We start from the raw sequence: 18,054 nt of genomic DNA, 5'->3' as shown, positions 1-18,054 counted from the left end.
GCGGTGCAGCCGGAAGAATTTGATCTTTATTTAAATCCTTAAATTATAGCTGATTAAAAATGCATGGAGCACCATTTATATGAAAGCTGGGTGCTGTGCAGGCTGCCCTGTGATGTCTAATTGGTCTGAAGGTTGCCAACCCTTTGAACAAGTCGGGACAGAGAGTTGCGGCTGCCTGTGTGCTCAGAATGAGGATGGGAGTGTTTACCGCCCCCCGGCCCACATCCTTCTCTCTGCCTCACACTCTCTTGCTCTCATGTACAATCACTGTCTTTAACAGCAAAAAGTTAACGATATAGGGAATAGCCTGTAATTGTATCGTATAGACAAATATCTGTATTGCTACACTTTCATTTTTTCAAGAGCACTGAATTTGGAATGAGACCCACTTTACCGATCTTGTTGTTTTTTTGAACACATGGTTGCTCAGTGTGTGCAGTTGCTGGTGGCAGTAGCGACAGTGGATTTCCATTTGGAGCGGCTCTCAACCTCAAAGCTGTTTTTTTAGTATGTAGAAAATGATCTGGCTGTCTTATGGCAGATTCTCACTAGAGTTTTTTTTGGAAGGGAGAAAGAGAGGGGAGGCTCCACTGCTGGAGGTCCACTACAGCCTAGCTCATACTGAGTATGTGAGAAGCCCCATCTTTCTTCCCTCTTCTCTCTTCATTCCCTTGGCGCACGCACACACACACACACACACACACACAGACACGCACACACACACACACGCGCACACACATATGCGTGCAGACATACCGCTCAATGGCAGGGCCCTCCTGCTGCCCCAAAGCATGGAATACCACATTTGTTTGTTTACGCCTCGTTTTCTTTCCCTGAACTCTATTAACATTTATATTGCAGCTGAAGGTGTTGGAAGTCCCTCCCGCAGCGGGGGGAAACTCAGCTTAGATGAGAATGAGCTTCAGTCTAGCTTTCCTAGGCACAGACTTATGTGTTTATACCTGCATTATCCAGCTATTCCCCAACTGCCTCTTTCTGTCCTCGCTCGTTTTTTTTTTTTTCCTCATATCACCATTTGCTCCAGCTCTTATGTGACTCTTTAAGCTTTTATCTCTCTCCAAGGTAAATTGATTGCTTGAAAAAAATGTGGTTGGAATGTTTCCGAATTGGGCAGCCTGATTGAGCATTAGCATATGAATTGAAGTGAGACAGCTCACCATGTCAGAGGAGGAGGAAGTGTTATGGGAAACATCAGCTAGACATCTGTGTTTCAGATGTTTCTCACAAATTTTAACACATTTCATCACTGATCTGTCGGGATATTCCAACAATCCCATTGAAATTCACATTGCCAGGGCTTTGCTATCCCAGCAGGATTTTGAAGGGCTATATAAATAAATGAACTTGACTTAACTTGACTTGTACCACAATCTGCACAGTCGCTTTGACAAGCTCCACCTTCCTCAGTCTCCACAAACACAAAGCGCTCCACAAAAATTTCATAGGTTGTTAAACAAAGAAATAACAAAACATAATATAAATGAGGTGTGCATGACTGCTGCTGTTTTGGGAGGGCCACACACAAACACATTGCCTGTTATCATCAGTGTCTCTGTAACTCCTCCTAGCCTAAAGACCCAGAGAAACTGATAAACCTTCTCACACATGGCTGACGCCCGTCATGTCGGTGCTCCCTGCATGCTAGACCTGCATCAATTAGGCCCTGATGCGGCCATATATCTGTCCCATGGACCCCGAGGCCAGGCCTATAGTGGGGACACATTGCCCTGTCTGATAGCACAGGGTAACACAGGCAGCGTGAGATGCCACCAGTGCATCACAGTCATTGTTGTGCCGAATTTTTTTTTTTACTGTTTAGCCGCTGGCTGCTGTGTAAAGGATGTTTACCCACTGCACACAACCCAGATGGGCTACCATTTGACAGGAAGCGTGTGTGTATGCCTGTGTTTCTGTGTATCTGCACATGCACACGGTAAAACATAGCACATTTTCTCTTTTGACTTTTTTATAGCTAATGGTTAAAGGATCGTATACGCTTTTTGCCCACCTGCTTTGGTGAGCAATGACTTCCTTCAACAACGTCAACGGTTCCATCCATTGCCTCAGAAGAAACTGTGAATAGAATCTGACTTACACTGTAGCCTCATGACTCTCCCAAAAATTATTTTTTCAGCTGAGGGCCAATAGAGGAGAAAACTTTTAACTTTTCCTTTAAAGCTACAATCCGCGATTGTTGCATCACCCCACTTCTGTTCTTGCTTTATAAACATTGTGTTGGAGAAAGTGGTGGGGTGAAGTGCAACAGCGACCCCTCCAGATGAGCATATACTGTAAATTAAGTTGGGGACAGGACACCTATGGTGGCAGTGATCTCACACCTGCAACTAAGGAACGGCGCATGGAAAAGAAACAAAACAAACTATTTACATTCTGGAGCATATAGCTGTGTAATTCCTCCTGCACAGCTGTGAGAGGGTGCACATGAGCACAAATCGCGGATTGCAGCATTAATTTTGCACATCAAATGCACAAAATGATGTTATGATATAAATGGCAGTCTCTATATAAGGGTTATTTGGTGGTTGGGATGGAAAGATGAGATGGATTATGCTAAATGTTCTTAATGGAAACAAACTCCCTCCTCTTTTTCTGCATCCATATTTTTTTCCACCATGTATTTATTTAGCACTCCTATGTGCTAAGATGGAGGCTGAATATCACATTTGACTTTGGTAATGTCATTGGTCCAGTGTGCACTATAATATCATTAACAAACAGAGCCTGGAGGAATGTGGGTTCACAATCGCATGTATTAATGCAAAACGTAGCATATATTCTTGCCTGGCCTGCACCCTCAGAGCATGTCCGCTTGGACGCTCACAATCTCTGAGATGTGTTCACTGCAGCTGACACAAACCAAACAGGAAGCGCTATCCATACTCACCAGACTGTATGCTGTAGTGTGCAATACGTAAAAAGCATCAACATGCCACATGAAAATGTTCAATAGAAGGAACACATTCAAATGACGCTGAAGCCCAAATGCTGATAGACATGTAGTACCACATTTTGTGTCATTGCTCGTTGTTCTATTGTGGTTGATTTTACCATCTTCCACCTCACACGCACTATTGTGGATAGCTTCTAACAGTATGTTTCCCTGTTAGTATTCCTAAGCATTTCTATCCATTCAGTCGGACTCATAACATCCTGGTATTGATGTTGGAGAGAACCCTACCAAATAAACCGTTTTATTTGAATTTAGTATACAGATTAGCATGTCCTGTCTAATGTAGTGGAGATTTCAAATGCAAGGACCTCCCGACATTTTGTGTAATGCACTGCAGTCACAGCATCCTTTTTCCCGCTTTCCATTTCTGTCTCTTTTCTCTCTCCTTCACCAGCTGTCCCTGCATCCTCAAAGTTCACATTGGGCAGGGTTTTATGCTGTCAGGCAACTTCTGGCATGTTCTGCTCTTTAGTGCCCTAGGTGGAAACACACACACACAGACACACACACAGAAACACACACGCACGCACACATAAATGCAGATTGAGAGGCCTTTTGTGCTTCTCTTGAATTTATGCACTGCCTTGCCATCTTAGTGATGACTTCCTATAGCCAACAGCTTAGTGTCCTTCGATTTGTTACTTTACGTTTGTTCCCTTTCCCAGCTTGTTTCAGGTAAACAGTGCCCACAAGCTAAATGTCAGCATCTCTTTTCAGCACACATGTATACAAATATCACCCTGACATAATATGTCATATGTGCTCGTGGAAAGCTTTCAAATTTGATTGTAGCCATGATATTTCACCATCACAAATTCATAATGTGATTTCTTATAGTAAATACTATTATATAAATGTCAGATAGCTAATTGTACAAGACAAATAGTACAGTAGATGTGCTGGAAAGATGTGTATAGTATGTGGAAATCATTATCATTATGACTATTGTGGAATTGAAGTGGAATTTGCTGCATCTTGAATAAGACGCTGATTAAATTGTTAAATGCACAGACACAAGGTGTCCCAAAATGTTCCCCTCTTGTGGATTTGAGAGAGAAGCAGCACTGCACTGAGCAGTATAGGTGATCTGCCATGCCCTCATCTAATCTGATTTGCATGCCAGAGAGAATTATGTAATTGGCATTTATGCAGAACAAAGAAGGATCAGCTCATGGAAAAGAAGGGTTTTCATGTAGAACTGTGTGTCTAAGCCTGTTTCTTGCAGCTTGGTGCTGCCTACGGTTGGCTACTGCACAGACAGACAAGAAGTGACTGTTGAGTGGGGCTGTTTGTATGTGTGTGTGTGTGTGTGTGTTTGTATTGTACACATGCATGATGTGTTGTATTGGTGCGTGATGAGTTGGCGCATGCCCTGCGACAAGGGGATATGTTGGAAGCTTACCAAATCATTCACATATGCTACCTCAAATCTCCATTTCTAAAGCCTTTAACCCTCCTGTAATTATTGTGTAGCAATCTCAAGACAGTGAGTACTGTGTGACTGGGGGTGGCAGAGGCTCACACTCACCCAGATTTTAAATGGGTTTGAACAGTGTGAGTACGGCATTCGCTGCATGCTGTTGACATGGTAAACTTACTGCCTCACATTACTCTGATCATTGTATTAATCAATGTTAAAGTTAAGTTGGTCATTTTAGTAATTGGTTGTTAATGTGTTTTTCCCCACTTTCACTGTCACTCTGGGATAAATGTTGAATGCGTTCCAGAACATTTTGTAGTTGTTAGAGTGAAGTTACATATATGAGTTATTATGAAGTTATTGATTTGTGGATGTTGAAAGCATTTTTCACAGTCTTTACTGCACGTTTTCCTCTTAATATTGATTCACTTGCAATACACTTGCATAACATATGCATAGACTTAGTGAAGCTTGAATTCTACTTGGCCTGTATATCCGTTTTGTACTGCAAAAACAGATGTAGGGGTGACAAATACTTTGCTGCAGCTACTCAAATACATTTTGCAAGAGTCTGTATGTACTCTTCTGATTACCTGGACTTGGGATTTAGAAGAAAAGTAGCCTAAACCTTTTTGGTCCACTACATTTACAAGACATGTGTCTTTACCCTTAGTACACCACCAGCATGTTTCAATACCCATCTAGACTGAAAAGTCTAACAAAAAATCCCAACATAAGGAAAGAAGAAATCCCTCATGACAGCAGGGCCAGTAGCAGTAGGTCTAAATTGGTATTAACACCCACCAAGGCCAAATGGCATTAAAATTTGTCTTTGGTTGATAAATCAGTAAGTGTCACACTGGCTGGTATCTTTTTGAGACAATAGCATTTAAATGCGTTGGCTATATACAGTCTTTGACACAGCCATGATCAATTACAAAGCACCTGATTCTATGCACAAAATAACATTGAAAATGAGTAGGGTGACATATTTCAAAGAAAACTGTATATTAACCGCAGTGTTCAGTCTTACAGATGACATATGCAGTCCACAAAATATGGATTTTTAGGCATCTAGCTGATGCTCTTATCCAGAGCTCCAATGACTGTACCTCTAAATATTTCTCTGTCAAATATACTTCCCAATATATAAGTAAAGCCTATTCAAATCACTATAACTGCACTATTATTGAATACTCATTTCTCTTACTTTGCTGACTCTTGTTCATCACATTGGAATTAGTCTATAAATCAATATGTTGACTGGATAAAAACCTTTTAAGTGGCTAGATTAGCCCCCCTCATCTCCTCAGTGCAGGCTGGTACTGCAGTACATTGCTCAGGCCAGAGGCAAGAAGGCCTGGCTGTGAGGCTGAGAGCCTGTGTTGATGTGTTCCCGCTCTTTAAAAGGCTGAGCTGTCAGCAGGAGCCAGGTGAGGCAGTTTGTTCTGCTCACCACTCAATGGACATGTTTCATTGGCACCTTGCTGGAGGTCAGCAGTAACTGACGGCCGAGCTGTGGGGGTCAGGCCTGCTACCCAGCTTTTGCTGGAGAGTGAATTACACTGTAGGTGGGGCAGGTGGGCCGAGCCAGGGCTGGGGGCTGAGATTGTGGCCCAGCAGCATGGTAAGGGTTTGCGTGGAGTGTGTAGAAATCCATTTGACCACAGTGGCACACAGCTCCATTTATACGCCTGATGTGTAAGTCCTGCCTGGAAACCCAGCAATTCTTTTTATTACAGAATCTTCTGCCCATACTATTCTGTAGTGTGCCTCGCTTGACTGATGGAGTCAGAAGATGTATCACTGAAGGGTTAGGACTAGAGCTCATCAAAGAAAATAGCATGGTCGATATGACACACCACTTTAAAGTGGCTAAATATTTTAAGAGAGTTCTCTTCCTCCAAGGAAATGAAGTACAGAAACCAACAAAGGGTGGAGAGCAGGAGGTTTTTGTTTGTTTCTGCCACTGCTCAGGGGCAGAGATGGGAGATTTGGAGATGTGGAGTAGATTGTTGGGGAGCGAGGCAGTCGGGGCCTATTTTCACTGCAGCTGAGGCCTCCACTAGCCACAAGCAGTTTATCTAATTCCAAAGATGAGAGAACAAAATATCCTCTACCACACAAAAGCCAGGTTTTACCCCCCTCGTCTTCCTCCCAGCTTTTCCATATCTCCTCCTCTTCTGCCTCACTCCCATCACCTCGAGACAGAACTAGCTAGGGTGCATCAAGGACAACACAAAGCGTTGCAGCATAGCCAAACAGACAGCCACACAGCGAGATAGTGTAAACAGTTCTTTTCACACCATACCTAGTCAGTCATTCTGCTTGCTTTACCATGTATTACCTGCTACTAAATGAGTGTGTACTGCTGGGCACGTGGATGTGTGTCCTAGTAACTGGACACTGGCTGGTTGGGATTGCCTGGGAGCTATTCCCTGCCATGGAGAATGACTTAGCCGAGCCCCGCTGCTGAGCTCTACTGAGCATGCTTAAGAGCTGAGAATTATTCCACTCATTTCTGGGCTCCTGTGAAGCATGACAAAAAACTCAAGTGCTTCATGCTCTCCCAATTCCCCTCCTGAAAGGAGCAGAGAGGCTTGGGTTTAGAAGTCATTCAGCAAACACTCACCATGATGAACGTTAATTATATCAATTAAGTGGACCGCAACCCTTGTCTGGGGTGACTAAAAACACTGTGTCAAAACTGCACTGACGGAGCACAACAACAATGAGGAGATGAGACACAGTGCTGGAAGTGCAATTGTTAATTTAACATGACTGTTGTAAAAACAGCCAGACTGCTCTTGCAAAGAAGGGCAATCTATTCTTAATGTAAAAATGGTTGATCTGCTGCTTTCAATTGCTTATTTATATCTGTCTATCTATCTATCCATCTATCTATCTATCTATCTATCGATCGATCGATCATCTATCTATCTATCTATCTATCTATCTATCTATCTATCTATCTATCTATCTATCTATCTATCTATCTATCTATCTATCTATCCATCCATCCATCCATCCATCCATCCATCTATCCATCTATCCATCTATCCATCGCAATAGAGCAAGACAGGGCAGTCAAGATACAATGCAGGCAGTCTAGATATGAATTTCGCCTACCAGGCAGCCAAGTAATAATAGTTAGCCTGACAAACTGTCCCCATATTTTCTGTCAGTCAGTTGCCGTGGTTAAGCAGCCTACAAGGCAATCTAATATTACTTTGCTGCCAGGTAGGCTAAATTCATATCTAGCTGCCTGACAGACTGCTCCTGTATTGCTTTGCTTCCTGCCAGGCATCTGGTATTGTCTAACATTTAGGCTGCCTGGCAGCTACCTACTCTTGCTTGGCTTCCTGGGAGGCTTAAGGTGTTGTTCTGCCGCCTAACAGACTGCTTGTATTGTTTAGCAGCATGTAGCTGGTATCACTTTGTACTTGCTGCCTTTGATGAACCAATTTTAAAATGCAGTCTGGCAGGCTAATGTTACTTTTTTCGAAGTCTTCGCCAATTGTTAATATTTTAGGACCTGAACCAGTCTAGTGCTGTATCTGAAATGCCCACCCAGTGCTTATGGTGGTCGAGTAGAGTTACGTGATAAACTGTATTAAATGCTGCACTGAGATCTAAAAGAATTAAAATTGTACAATCCCCTGCATCAATTGTTGTTAAAGGTCATTTGTGACCTTCAGGAGAAGTGTAGGAGACTGCTGCATGACAGTCCTTACTGAGGGAATCAAAGTCCTGTGGGCAAAGATCAGACATATAGACTTCCAAGTGGTTCAAATGAATAGTGCTTACAATAATCAGCAAGTATGCCAGCGCTTTCTAGGTTCTTGGGTGGAGTGGTTGGTTGGGGGATATGCATGATGGGTGTTAGTGAAACTATGTTGACTCCACCTGTTAACACCAAACACACCAAAGTGCTGTGGCAGCACAGTGTTGCTGTAACTACTTGAATTGCTGAACAAAATATTTAATTAATGTGCTGACTTAGCCACTACAGTCCGCACCACGCTACATCCTAGTATACAGATGTACAGCACACCAGCCTAGAGCTGCTTGATGCTTGTGTGACTTCTACCTGAGCAAACACTGTATTTGCCTTATGCAGGGCTTTTAGGGCTCTGCACCACCTTAACACTGCATACCGTAATTCCCCTAAACAGTGTGCATTACAAAAAGTCTTCGAACAAACACACAGAGCCCATCTCTTATACGGATGCTCCTTCCAAGCATCTAATAATCATGGCAAATGAGTAGCTCTTTGAGAATAATTAAACAATATAAGCCTTATTACATACTGTTTTATAACAAGTCAAATAAATGTGTCAAAATCCATATGAATTGATACGACTATGGTCATATGAAAATGTAAATATTCACCGAAAAATATGAAAATCCAACACCTTAAGAAATGCTTACGTCCCAGAAAACAGTAAATACATGAAATATACTAAAGCATTTACTAAAGTTATTTTAGTTTGTTATATAATATATGTCAAGTTATAAAATTTTTCATGAAAGTGCGTATAACCATTTGAAATTGTCCAAGAAAATTAGGCTTTTTCCATCTGACATAATACTTCATACGTTTGTTATTATGTTTTATTACATTATTCATGAAACAGGCTACCAAGCTGATAATGTAATAACCAGCATGAAATTCAGTAACGCATTACATTATACACAACATTATGTGTGCATCAATTTTATTACAGTACATTACATTATGAGTTGTAATTACATTCTTTCATTACATTATGCACAGTTATTACATTATGATTTGCTACAGTGTGTGTTTGTGTGTCAGTGTGACAAGAGAGAGAGAGAGAGAGAGAGAGAGAGAGTGAGAGAGAGAGAGAGAGAGAGAGAGTGTGTGTGTGTGCGTGTGTTTGTGTGTGTGTGTCCCTTGACAGCTCTCCAAGGTTCTCAATGTCTGGAATATTTCTCCATTGCAGCCAAAGTGAATTCAAATGTAGATTACATTAACATGAGGAATGGAGATCATCTAGGAGACTGAAATGTTCACATTATTAAAAAATGCATGGAAAACATCTGGAAACTTTTATGAAATCAGTGTATATTATTTATTCTGCGTAGATGAATACAAACAAAGAACCAAAGTGGCTGATACATACTGTAGACTAATATGTTAAAACAAACAACTGGAGTAGCCTATAAAATTAAATACAGTAGCCTACCTTTCCTACATCCTATGTGTGTTGCAGGGCAATTGGCTTCAGACCAAATATGACATTTAATTCAGCAGTTAACAAAATAACAGAACTGTTATTAATGATATTCAAAAGCTGATACAGTAGCGTACAATACTATGAAAGGGAAACACTAAAAAAATCCAATGGTTTGGAATGTGTGTTTGTGAGAGAGAGAGATAGAGAGAGAGAGAGAGAGAAATAGATAGAGAGAGAGAGCGAGAGAGAGAGAGAGAGAGAGAAATAGATAGATAGAGAGAGAGAGAGAGTGGGAGGTAAGGTGGGTGGTTGGAGGGTCTGCCATTATTGTAATTGGAAGTTAAAATCCCATTTGTTTTCCCTCTAGTGCATACTGTCAGTACTAAGACATGGGTCTTGTTTCAGAAATTAACATTCAGTATCAATGTCAAGGGTCATGCAAGAGAACATCAACCCATTGAAAAGACTGCCAGTCAAATAGATGAGGGATGGGAGATTATTTGCTGTAGAATTTTCCATTAGACAACCACAGGCACTTGGGGGGTTAGTTTGTAATGTTTTCCAATACTCTGCTGTACGTAATTGTTCAATGTTAAATTCTGCTTTATGACAAAAATGGTTCAATATACAGTTGCTTTGTACTCAGCCATTACGAGCTTGTTCATGAATGTTTTACGTGGAAATAGAGTTAGGAGGTGTTCGCATTCGACTCTTGATGCTGTAATTTTTTAAAAACACCAGGCAAGTAGAATTTACACAAATACTGTATTGGTTTTGCTCAAAGGCTTTCCTCATGCAAGCACTGTATTGATGCGGGTATACATCAGGTAGACACAGCAAGGCTGGAGCTGGGTGGCCCGTTCTGCAGTCAGGCCTCTCTCAGCCTGGTGCAGAGCCAGAGACAGGGAGGGGGCAGCAGAGACCCAAAGTAGATTAAGAGGCTCTATAGTGTGAGGGATGGAGGGCCAGTGCGGCCCAATACCAAATATAGCCGTAAAAGGCGATTGCGGGGTCATACCTCTCTCTCTCTATGTGCCATGCTGGAGTGGAGGTAAGACCAGGCTGCTAGGCTACATTGAGTGGACCATTGCCTCCTACCACTGACAGCTGAGAGCCTCTCATTCAGCCCTCTGTGGGGGGTGGGGGGCACATTTGTTCTCCATGTACAATTGCACATAGTACAATTGCACATAGGATACAAGGTTTTATGATAAAAACAAGTGAATTGAAAGTGTGAATGAATGAAAGAGAATGAATAAATGAAAGATTATATACAGTAGCAGGTTGCGACATTGATGTGGAGGTGAGATATATCCTTGAGGAGGAAATGCAAATAGGAAATGCAAGACTGACTCAAATCATGAGGGATTAATTTTAGTGTTCTGCATGCTGAACAGACCTCAGCGGCCACATCAAGGCATGTTGTGTCTTATAACCCTGGAGTGAGTTTTAGACATCCAGCCATGCTCACAGTATATTGTCTAGGAAATTTGTTAAATGTTCATAACTTACTTGCTCAAGTGTTCCAGATTTGGCCACAAGCGAGCATCTAATTAGCATAATATTCATATTTCCGAAAAGCTCTTAAGAGCACTTCTGGAATTGTCCATTTCTCTTTTTTGCGTCTTATTGCTGTAACGTTTGCTTAATGCTTGGCTTGTGCCTAGTGATCACATGCTGGGCTCATTGTGAATGCAGTGTGAATGTGCTGCTTGGGTATGGGCCCATGCATCTCCAGGGCCCTATAATCAGCTCTAAGCTGCTTCTATCAATCTTCATAACTGTAGTGGGTTGAGGAGGGAAGTGCAGCTAATCAGCTCTAACCGGCCATGTTCAGCCTGACTGTCACTGTTACAGCAAGACCATGCGCAAACAGCGTCCCTCGCATGTGCGTCCCTCACACACATCCAGCCACAGTACAGCCGGCTACAGTAGAAGACGGTTTTGAAAAGGCCTTCACTGAATAGCTTTGTTAGCGCAGGTTAATATAGGAGTAGTGGCCCTGCAGCGGTGGCAATCATATCTCTGATCGGAGCCGGGCTTCAAAGAAGTCTGTGCAAGTTGAAGCCAGAGTTGTCATTAGCTTCTGCCCTGTGCTTGACAGCCCCCCCCCCCCCCCCCCCCCCCCTCTCTCTCTTGTTTTCTGTCTGTGTGCAAATGGCTAGTGTAATCCTGGGTCTGGGCGCTTGGGCCTGTCACTCCACATTTGCACTAAGCATCTTTCCTTCTCTCATCTCCTTTGCCCTAATTGTATTGTAATAAGCAATTACGGATCTATTTATGCACACTAGAGCTGAGATTGGACCACTTTTTAAAAGGGCGAGTAGGGGAGTGGAACTGGACCAGCCCTCATCCTCGACTCATAGCCAGACAAAGACATTACTGCCGCTAATCTCTCACCTTTCTCTCTTTCTCTTACTGATTGTCTAATCCCGCTTTAGTCTCTTGTGCGCTGCTTCTGTTTTCTATCTTGTGGAGAAATCCTTCTAAAGCAAAGCTGATTGTATTGTTGTTTGTTGTTTATTGGCAGTGTTTTCTCTTTGTGAGTCAGCTCTAGTGATGCAAATGAGCAGAGGCAGTGTTTACCTGGACTGGCCATGTTTTCTCTGTGTGTGTGCGTGTGTGCGCGTGTGTGTGTGTTTGCGTGTGTGTGTGTGCGCGTGTGCGCGTGTGTCTGCACAACGTCTAGGCCTTTGATCATGCTACATTGCATTGACAGATGCTCTCTGGTGCTTTCTGGTTGCTTGTGAACGAGGCCACAGTCGGGATCTGAATGCCAGTAATTATATCCCCTTGCTAGAGTGATAACAATTGTGGCTCATACAACAAAGTGCTATGGCTTTTTCTATCTGTCCCATTATTTTTAGGTATGAGAAATGACATCAAAATCCCCTGTCTGATTCCTCCCTGTCTGGGGCGCCGTGTTTACAGCTGTTTGTGTGCCTGTATGTGTGAGAGGTGAGGGCCATGATCAGGGCTTACACCTTGTAATCATAGCTGGATGTGTGATCTCGGCGACCTGCCTGAGAACTGGCTTGGAGAATGGTGTGCATGTGGGGTGTGTGTGTGTGTGTGTGTGTGTGTGTTGGGGAAGAGTGGGTGGTGACTGAAAGATCCAAATCACAGTCAGGAAAGGACAGTTAATCAGTAACATGAATCAATCAAAAGGTGCAGAAGCTCCGAGGGGTTTAAAGAGAGGATTGTGGCAAGAACAAAGAGAGAGGAAGAAAGTGGAGGTAAAAGCTCTGCTGATGCTATGCTGCTGCGCAAACTGTCCTTTGGAAATATTTAATGAAACTAGTCTATTCTTAAAGCTGACTGCTGGAAAGAATGTACAATTTAGAGCGCTAAAGGGACTGAATATGTATTGTAAAATTGTTTTGTGAATACGTTTGATTAATGTTAAATTTCTGTTACTAAATAGTTTTTGACATTTCTAGTGTCAATAAATGGAAATTTGAACATAGTAGTGAATAAATGGTGCATAGAACATTACATAGTTCGGCATCTTATTTTAAAATTGCAAAAATAATTAATACAACATCGATAAACATGATTTGGCCCTTTATTTGTAAGTTGTAAAGAGTTGTTTACTAGCCCTTATAAAACATAAAACTCAAAAATGTGACAATGTAATAACTCAGTATCACATAACATATTTTATTCACCTATGACATTGTGGTGCATGCTACATTTACGAAACAGAAGACGGGGAAGGCAGCAGGGCCAGGCAGGATCAGCGCCCGCTGTGCTCCATCACTGCCCTGCTCAATTGGCGCCTGTTGAAGTGCACCAGAATCTCCTGCCTCAGTCACTTCACACTGTCACACCGACATCTGAGACCATGAAACCATTTGGGTGCATCATTTTAACCTCAATCTTATTCTCAGATCCTATTCATCCTCAGTCATGCATCCATTCCTGTTTGCCTAGCTAGCCAACAGGACGACTGAAGATGCTGTCAATTTAGCACTACATCACACACCACAGCGTCTGGAGTCACACAGCACCCGCACTTCCATTGACCTGCATGCACTTCAGTTTCAGGCCTTCAATACTAGAAACTGTGTCAAACTTTTAGAGATGAACGCTGACCCAGCCGTATGCCACTGAATCCAAAGCTGCCTTGATATGCTGTTTATAAATGTTTAAAAGTATTACAGACATCTGTGACTACTTTGCATTAAGGGGCCAACTAGTGTTTATTTATGTTTTAACATTACTTATTAATGATTTATAAACATTTATAACCACTTTAACTATTTATCATGCTCAAATAATTATATGTCATTGTAAAATTGGTCCTACATTATTTTTCTAGTTACAAAATGTTTATTGATGGTTAAATTATTAGTAATAACAAAACAATAATTATGCCATTAGTTGATGATTAATTTGCATTTATTAATGACCCTTACTATAAAGAGTGTCAGCCTATAGCTTTGCAGGTGAGACTACTAAATGTCTCCATCACTATGTCTTAGTTGCCATGTTGTTGTGAACATAATCAAAAGAAAACACATTTCAGGCCTAAGAGTTAGAGCTCCCTTGTACAAAATCTCAAGATTTGCATAAATATGTTATACATTGTTTTATTTCCACTGCGCCTTGCTTCTGTCATATTTTGTTTTCTGTTTCACACTATATTCATCTACTTTCATATCCTACCGGTGGAGTTAATAACATCCTCGTCTTGTCTTTGCAGTCTCGGTTCTGTATGCATGTTCAAAACACTAATGCCCTTTTGTAAGTGTGACGCTGAGGCTTCTTGAGTGTTTGCTTGCTTGCCACAGGTAGAACTCCTGAAATTTTCACAAATAATAAGTAGTTGCCATATTAGCTGCAGGCTTTTCTTTGTCAACTTTCTCAGCAGTCACAGCAGCCCCTGCTTCTGTAGCACCTACTTAAAGTAGAAGCACATTGTTGTAAAGGCAGTGTAGTGAGGAGCTGCATTGCTCACACTTCTCAATTACTGCGCACAGGAGGAAAGATGGCACACACCCACACATACACACACCCATACAAACACAAATCACACAATAGGTCATAGTCATCAAAGTGAAACAGCTTGGACTAGAGTAACTTTGATAATAGCCAGCCTGGCATGGACTAAAAGGATGTGTCCCCAGTCTGTTCTGTTATGTGAGTCAGTGGGTAAGTTAAAGTAGCAGAGCTGACAGGTGTGTGTTTTGCGCAGATTTTGTGTGCAGCTTGTGTGTGTGTTTGTGTGTGTGTGTGTGTGTGCTGCAGGCTGGGACTGAAATATTGACGTTAAGGTTTATGGACAAGGCACACCCCAGATCCTGCCAGTTTACTGCTGGACAGCGTTAGAGTAACCAGATGAGGTTCGGCGATTGCAATTATTATACTGTATCCTGTCCTATGTTGTCTTGTGTGGAACGACAGTGACTTTCCTCAGCCACCCTGGTAAAACTTCCAGCTGAAATTACCTCCTGAAGAAGCATCATTTCTGCAATGTGAACCACATTACAGTGATTACCAGTGCCTTCGAATTGAGATAATAGTTATTTTTGATTTGTTCAGCTTTCCAAACACACAGCATGATGATGCATACTTGATGCAGAATGTGAGTTCTGTGAAAGAGGTGTGAGTTTTTATTAAAATCAAGAAGGTGCACATACCATTATGGACAGTTTTTACCAGTCACATGATAAATCCAATCTCTGTTCACCTCTGGAAATATGAAAATGGCTTGGAGAAAGCTCCAAAATGACGAGCATTGTGAGATAAATATCTTTTCCCTGATGACCTCAGGTATAGATCATGCTATCTGCAGTTGTTTATGGTTTATATGGTTATCTTGTTGTGTCTATTATTGTTAGAAATTTGTTAAAAGATATTTATAAGAGTGTGGCAAGGGCTTTTTAAATTTTTCCCTGCCTCCTGGTGTATCTGTGGTGTGCCTCCTATATTTCGATGGTAATGTGGTTTAATGCAGTAATTGTTGCAGCTCTATGTGCCCTGTAACACACACAGCCACACACACAATGAAATTAGAAACGCATGCATGTGCAAGCACACACAAACACACACACACACACACACACACACACACACACACACACACGCGCACACACACACACACACACACACAACTCTCCCTACTGTCTCTTAGGGATGTGCAAAAATAACTGAATGTTTGAAAAATTGGGTTAAAGAAAAACTGGGTTGAATAGTAGTCCATTTTTAAATCTGTCAGTTTGAATTGAAACGTTGTCAAAAGACTTTTAAAACACTATGCTAGGCAGACCCAAAAGAGCAGAACGAATGTTGCTGTAAATGCAGCGAAGGGAATTTTCTTTTCCCTAGTGGTTATTATCTAGTTTTTGCATCTTTTTGTGATTGGGTTAACAAGAAAATGCATCCATTTTAACGAAAAATCTTTAAAATGATCTGTGTCAAATTAAATACAATTCCAAAGTAAGTTCAGTCGGTCAGCGTGACGTTAATGCGTTACCAGCATGTTTACAAGCAAAAAAATAAATAAATTGCAGATCTTTTACCAGCGAGGCAATTATTCATACATTTTTTGTTTCTTAAAATGCATCAAACATTCAAATAGATGAGTCAAGTAATAGTTATGAGAATAGTCTTTTGCCCCTCCCTAGTGTCTCTGACTGTGTAGCCATAGAGAGACACAGTGTGGAGCTATGAGGCTTAATGTCTGTTGTCACCATGGAGAGAGAAATAGAGAAAGTAATTGCGTTGTACCAGGACTCAAGAAATCCCATCAGCTATTGGGAGACATGTCAGAAAGTATAAAGAAAAGGCTGAAAACTTGACTGGTTACAGACAGGCTGATGGAGCACCAGACCCAAAAATGACCAGGGAATGGGTGGGCCAGAAGGGAAGCAGGAGAAACAGCTGATGTAGAGAGGCAAGCAGAGATGAACATTGACTTGTTTATTTTTTACCTAGATTGGCGATGATAAAAGTGAGTGATGTTGATAAATACTCGCCAAGCCAGTTTATCAGCAGCTGCCTGGCTCAGGGTTGCCGGCGGCAGCATCCAAGGCTGATAACCCCAGAGGCCCGATGCCTGATGCTGGAAGGAGGGGTGAAGAGAGGGATGACGCAGCTGCTGGGTCCCGGCCGGGGTATAACCCCAAACCAGCCGCTTGATACATTTGCATGTCTACCGGTTGTCATCCAGATGTGATGGCTTCCTATGCAAGAACATTGCAAAGTAGAAAAAAGTGTTGCCACGCTATGTGGATTTGCTTGTTTACAAGTACTGTTGAACCTTGTTTATTTTAAAAAAATGGTGGTTGTCGGGAAGAATAAATTGTTAGGAGCACTGAAATGTAATAGAATAGAATTTTGCAACTATTTCATAAAATAAAATGTATTGTTTGCACAATTTTTCAGAAAGGATGGATTAATTTAACTCGACAGAATAGCATAGTATTTTGATGTAAAAATCATGAAATAAGCCGAAGAAAATTGAGCAAAACTGTAACTAGAGCGGGCCCATGTGTGGGAGACTGTGTGCATATGTGCAGGATATGTGCTTGTGAGACTGTGTGCACCTAGAAAACACTTGACAGATGGTTACTTCAGCTCTAGCTGAAGGTTGCCTCGCTTTTCTCAGTGTAAAGCCTCTTTCATAGATCAAAAACGTTTCGGTCAACATTTTGATTGAGCTAGATTCTTCAAACCTGCTTGGTGTTTGCTATCCATCTCTAAAGCATGTTTATCCTGCCCTCATTTATGTTTGTTTGATTGTGTCGGGGCAAGGGAGATGGGAGATGTGACTTTTTCTGCTGCCTTTTCTGCTTCCTTTTTGTTTGCTGATAAGATAATGGTGAAGTTTATGAAAAAAAAAGCATTATACGTCACATAATATCAGTACATCCTCATATGCTGTAGCAGAGAAATATTGCGACAAAAAAATCGGCTACCGGATGTACAGTAGATGTAGACATTTTTAAAGTAAAAACACCTATAAATATAAACCTGAATCGAGGATAAAACCAAGAAAAAAAAAGACAATTTTTTAATTTTTAATTTTTTAATTTGGTCTCAGTGCAAATGCCAGTACAATACAAAGTCCAAACTACTAAACAACTATGCAGACCAAATGTTTCACAAGTCTGAGGTTTGGATAAGAGAGGTTCTGTTGTATAATGTTGGTACATAACATTTCATTAGTTAATTGGTTCTTCATTTTCATCGGCATAACTTTGTTTGCAAGGAAGCAACAGTCCATCACACATTCTACACTGACACTGTTGTTGTTACTGTATTTCCCTGAGAAAATATTGTCCTCCTAAATTTAGCATGTACTGTCTACGGCAGATGTTCTTGCCCTTTTTGATGCCGTGGGTAATAATCCTTAATATTCTTGCTGTTTGAAACTAAATGAGGCTTTAATGCACTCTGATTCCATCTCCCAGCACACACTAATTGTGTTTTGAAAG

At 41.5% G+C, this 18,054-nt stretch overlaps 1 protein-coding gene across 3 annotated transcripts in view; it reads left to right on the top strand.

The window, feature by feature from the left end:
- The window catches only part of msi2b (musashi RNA-binding protein 2b), a 237,082-nt gene that overhangs the window by 57,974 nt on the left and 161,054 nt on the right, over positions 1-18,054 (top strand). The gene's annotated exons all lie outside the window — the stretch shown is intronic.

The sequence above is a fragment of the Centroberyx affinis genome, unplaced genomic scaffold, assembly GCF_046629955.1.
Source record: "Centroberyx affinis isolate AG114_WGS23_722 - 3 ecotype Tasmania unplaced genomic scaffold, CSIRO-AGI_Caff_v1 ptg003475l_1, whole genome shotgun sequence".
In the NCBI taxonomy this organism is placed as follows: Eukaryota; Metazoa; Chordata; class Actinopteri; order Beryciformes; family Berycidae; genus Centroberyx; species Centroberyx affinis.
The sequence above is the reverse complement of the archived record's forward strand: the minus strand, read 5'-3'. Positions and strand labels throughout refer to the sequence as shown.